This window comes from Bubalus bubalis, chromosome 17 (genome assembly GCF_019923935.1).
Source record: "Bubalus bubalis isolate 160015118507 breed Murrah chromosome 17, NDDB_SH_1, whole genome shotgun sequence".
In the NCBI taxonomy this organism is placed as follows: Eukaryota; Metazoa; Chordata; class Mammalia; order Artiodactyla; family Bovidae; genus Bubalus; species Bubalus bubalis.
The window spans coordinates 34,288,235-34,294,234 of NC_059173.1; positions in this window are offsets into that span (position 1 = coordinate 34,288,235).

The window sequence follows — 6,000 nt, forward strand, 5'->3', positions numbered from 1 at the left end:
ATTTTGGTTTAGAAGTATTTCCAGGATTAAATTTCATGGAGATCTAATTCAGTCCAATCTGCTTCTCAGAAGGACTTGCCTGACATCTACAATAATCATAATGACTGGAACAGTAGGCATTAAGAGGCACTTGAGAACTTGCCCATCTACTGTCCACCTGGAAAATAGTTCCCCATTCTCAATTGAAGGTAGGACTTATACAATCCTGGGCACAATTTGGTGGCCTAATTGCTGAAAATTTTACTGAAAGTGACCTGAGAAAATTCCCAAGTGACCAAAATCCCCTTAACTGTGTAATGATGCAGGCATTTAAATAAAATGGGGTGGGGGAAAATTCCTTAAAAGATTGCAGAAGCAATCTTTATTGGTTATTACTGAGTTACACTGACATTCTGTAGAGAAATTATGAGAAGCTGAAAAGAATAATTCAGGTATGTATGGGAGCCAGAGGATTTTTTTTTTTTTTTTTTTTAGTTTATAAAATTCCCACCCACATCTCTTGCAGTAGAAATGCATAACTTAGGAACAGGATTTAATGGTTTGAGTCAGACAGTTCCAGTATTAAATTCTCATTGAAAAATTAGATGAAAATTCTAGCTGGGAAAACCCAGGACACTTAGACATGGGAATGTGACATCTGGATGAATCTCTGCAAGAATTTTGACTCTAAAGGCCCTCTTGGATCTTAGAAACTTTCTAGCATAACTCACTCATTTCCCAGTAATATTACTTCCTTTCTTAGTACAGGAAAGATCTGGAGAAATCACAAAATGGAAATATCACCATCAGATATTTCCCACACCTCCTCTCCTGACTGCCAGGCTGGGGAAAAAAAAAATCCAGAATAATCCAGCTCTGGATGTGTCAAGGAAGTTATAAGAAGTAGCTATCTACATTGGTAGAAACAAGAGGAATACCCACCCATGGGGTTGAATTTTTTTGAGTGGTCAATAAACGGAAGCAAAATTTAAGACTGGATATGCAAGAATTAATTGATTTGTGCTCACTTTCTTGATATATGAGATTTAACACCCTTGTGATCACTCCAGGAGTGGGGACAAACTTACAGCTGGAGTGATGTAGAGAAGTCTGGAGGAAGCAATGACTCATACTGAGCCAAGTGTGCAAGACCTGAGTTGTTTTAGTGAGTTTTAGAAGGAAAAATAAAAAGGCTAAAGGAAGTGAAAATATTGAGCTGGGCATATTATGTAAGGCCAGAATATCAACAGAAGATTATCTTCCATTGGAAAGGCAGGACCCAATATTCTCCCGAGACTATCAGGAAAGTTCTCATGAGAGGGAAACCAGCATAACTACAATGTTCAGCATTGGATCTCCTCTGAAAGCCAGGGCTGGTGTTAGCTCTGGTCACAGATCTGGCCTACTTAATATCATTAAGGCCAATGGGGTTGAACTAATAGGAATCAAGTGATCATAAGTCCACTGAGTCAACAGTCCCAAACTAGGGTCAGTTCTTTTCCTGAGTGTCTTTGTCTGCTAGGGATGGTTTAACAAATATAACAGACTGAGTAGCTTAAACATAAAAATTTATTTATTTTTACATAGTTTAGGAGATTGGGAAGTCCAAGATCAAGGTCCTGGTCAATCTGGTTTCTTGTGAGACCTCTTTTCCTGACCAGTAGACAGCTGCTTGCTTACTAAATTCTCACATGGCCCTTTTTTGATGTGTTTTTGCAGAGAGAAAGAGCAGGAAATTTCTCTTTCTTCCTCTTCATATAATGATACAAATACTATCATATTAAGGCCCCACCCTCATGACTTACTTTCACTACCTCCTAAAGGCTCTATCTTCAAGCAGAGTCACACTGTTGGTTAATATTTCAACATATGACATCTAGAGAAACACAGTCCTATTCTACAACACCGCTAAGTCACTTCAGTCGTGTCCGACTCTGTGCGACCCCATAGATGGCAGCCCACCAGGCTCCCCCGTCCCTGGGATTTTCCAGACAAGAACACTGGAGTGGGTTGCCATTTCCTTCTCCATCTACAACACTGAGTTTGTTAATTGGCACAGACATATTTGACAGTTGAAATAACTCAAGATGTGGTCTTTAACACATGTCCTCTCATGCTCAGTCACCCAGTCTAGTCTGACTCTTTGCAACCCCTTGGACTGTAGCCCACCAGGCTCCTCTGTTCATGGAATTTTACAGGCAAGAATACTGGGGTGGGTTGCCATTTCCTTCTTCAGGGAATCTTCCCAACCTGGGGAATGAACACGTTCTCCTGCATCTCTTGCATTAGCTGGCAGATTCTTTACCACTGAACAACCTGGGAAGTCCCTAACATGTATGGTAAGAGCTATTAATAGTGGGGAAGATCAAGTGGAGCTCTGAGCTGGTAGGCCCCCTACCTCCTCCCCTTGAAGCTGAGAGAGTGAATCAAAAACCAAATCACATTCTTGGAAGGATGATGGAGATTAGTGACATCATTAAAGATACAAAAGATGCAGAAGAAGTAGTCCCTGTCACATCACCATTTAATTCACCAATCTGACTTTGACAGAAATTGAATCCTTGAGAAAGACAATAGATTCAATCAAGGAGGAGCCACTGGAGTGGCTGTTATGTTTGGTGCTATCATTGCCAGGATAGATTAAAAAAACCTTGGCATGCTACAAGTTGGGCATTGATTTGGTGAGTTTTTTTTTTTTTTTTTCCTTTTATGCTTTTCAGTTAAGAGGATCAGATGAGTTCACATTCATATGAAATGGACAACAATGTTCATTTATAGATTTTTTTCAAAAGGCTATGCTAACATTTCTGATTTCTGTAATAATATGATCCCCAAAAATCTGAATCACGTGGGCATCCCTGATGCATGATATTGATGACATCATGCTATCTAGACAGGACAAGCAGTTAAGTGGCCCCTATGCCAAACATCTTGGTAATACATGTGTTCCAGATCTTGGAAGATTAGCTCTATGAAGTATCAGGGATATAGTACTCAGTAAAATTTTAGAATCCAGTGGTCAGGGATTTGCAACATAATCCTTGAAATAAAAGACATATTTTTGTATTTGCAGACCCCTGAATTGTTGCAGAGAAGGAAGCAACTAGCAGGCTTATTTTGCTTCTGGAGATGACTCCTTTCCACCATAGGTATAGTGTGCATCTGCACCTCCCCCATACTGTGAGACATGAAGACTGTCAAACTTGGGTGCAACCCAGAACAATGCAAAGCTCTGTGGCGAGTCCAGGCTATAGAGCCAAACACCCTGAAACATGGGCTTTATGAGCTGCCAGCACTGTGTTATTGTGGATTTCTCTTGATGGGAAAAGATGCCCTTTGGAGTTTATGGCCAATTCCTGTGGAAGAATCACAAAGCTGGTCCCTAGGGTACTGGGACAGTGTCATGTTTTTAGCAGCAAAGAATTAAAGTGAAAGCGAACTTGCTCAGTCATGTCCAACTCTTTGCAACCCATGGACTGTAACCTACCAGGCCCGTCCATCCATGGAATTGTCCAGGAAAGATTACTTGGGTGGATTGTCATTTCCTTCTCCATGGAAGCAAAGAATTAGATACCTTAAAAAAAAAATTGGAAAAAAAATATATTGGAATATATTTGGTTTACAATTTTCTGCCAGTTTCTGCTGTTCAGCAAAGTGAATTGGCTATACATATACATATATCCCCCAGGACCAGATTAGATACTTTAGAAATATCATTTGCAAAGGTAACTCAAGCCATATAATTATACGAAATAATTTACAGAGAATGGATAGATAGAAAGTCAAACTGGGCCAAATTTTGAGCTCTGTGTCATTCCTACATTTACTACATAAAATGCAAAGCAAGATCACATATTTTCATGTTCAGAAACTCAAAGTGTGTTTATAGCTTTATTTTTAATCTTTTTATAAAGGAAACAAACAAACAAACAAAAAAAAAAAACGGGGAGGGAGGAGGGTTCAGGATGGGGAACACGTGTATACCTGTGGCGGATTCATGTTGATATATGGCAAAACCAATACAATATTGTAAAGTTAAAAAATAAAATTTTAAAAAAGAAAGAAAGAAAAAAAAAAAACACAGTATTGCAGTCAACTCAAAACATGTAATGCCATGTTGGAGAGTTATTTTAGCTGTTTTTTAGAATGAAGAAAATAAAAATAAAAATGAAGAGTGATTTTATTTACAAATTGAGTGAACACTGATGGTGGTGGCTTAGTCGCCAAGTCGTGTCTGACTCTTTCAACCTCATGGACTGCAGCCAGCCAGACTCTTCTGTCCATGGGATTCTCCAGGCAAGTATACTGGAGTGGGTTGCCATTTCCTTCTCCAGGGGTCTCCTGAATTGTAGGCAGATGATTTACCAACTGAGCTATGAAGGAAGTAGGAACAGTAGGAAGTTCCATATTTTGTTAACATCTTTCTTACCATTTCCACCACCCAAAAATATAACTTCTGAAAAGTTTCCCAAAAGAAAAACAATGGAAGCCTTTGGAGTTAATGCAAACCTCAGTGTTATTCAGTTCAGTCCAGTTCAGTTGCTCAGTCATGTCTGACTCTTTGTGATCCCATAGAATGCAGCACACCAGGCCTCCCTGTCCATCACCACTCCCAGAGTTTACCCAAACTCATGTCCATTGAGTTAGTGATGCCATCCAACCATCTCATGCTCTGTTGCCCCCTTCTCTTCCTGCCTTCAATCTTTCCCAGCATTAGAGTCTTTTCAAATGAGTCAGCTCTTTGCATCAGGTGGCCAAAGTATTGGAGCTTCAGTATCAGCATCAGTCTATCCAAGGACTCAGGACTGCTCTCCTTTAGGATGGACTGGTTGGATCTCCTTGCAGTCCAAAGGACTCTCAAGAGTCTCCTCCAACACCACAGTTCAGAAGCATCAATCCTTCAGCACTCAACTTTCTTTATAGTCCAACTCTCACATCTACACATGACTACTGAAAAAAAGCATAGCCTTGACTATACAGACCTTTGTTGGCAAAGTAATGTCTATGCTTTTTAATATGCTGTCTAGGTTGGTCATAACTTTCCTTCCAAGGAGTAAGCGTCTTTTAATTTCATGGCTGAAATCACCATCTGTAGTGATGTTGGAGCCCTCCAAAATAAATTCAGCCACTGTTTCCATTGCTTCCCCATCTATTTACCATGAAGTGATGGGACCGGATGCCATGATCTTAGTTTTCTGAGTGTTGAGCTTTAAGCCAACATTTTGACCCTCCTCTTTCAATTTCATCAAGAAGCTCTTTAGTTCTTCTTCACTTTCTGCCATAAGGGTGGTGTCATCTGCATATCTGAGATTATTGATATTTCTCCCAGCAATCTTGATTCCAGCTTGTGCTTCATCCAGACCAGCATTTCTCATGATGTATTCTGCATATAAGTTAAAATAAGCAGGGTGACAATATACAGCCTTGACATACTCTTTTTCCTATTTGGAACCAGTCTATTGTTCCATGCCTAGTTCTAACTGTTGCTTCCTGACCCACATACAGATTTCTCAAGAGGCAGGTCAACATTATTATGTTGGTGCAAACATAATTGCAGTTTCAGACCATGAATTCTAAATCAATATAACTAGAGTCAAACACATCTTTATTAATCAAAGTAGGAGCCATTACAATCAACATATTTTTGTAATAAGAAATAAGTCTCTTTATTCCTGTAGCATAAAAATCCATGCTTTGGGATTTGATGAATTTTTGGAAAGCATTTTCTGCCTTCTACTGGTTTTGGAAGCTTTTTCCTTGCAAAATATTGTTGAGATGCCTGAAGAAATGGTAGGTGATTGGCAGGAGGTCAGGTGAATATGGTAGTTGAGGCAAAACTTCATAGCCCAATTCATTCAATTTTTGAAGCATTGGTTCTGTGTGATGTGTGGTCAGGCATTGTCATGGAAAAGAATTGGTTCTTTGTGTTGATCAATGCCAGTTGCAGGTAGTTTTCTGTGCATCTCATCAATTTACTAAGCATACTTCTCAAATGTAATGGTTTTACCAGGATTCAGAAAG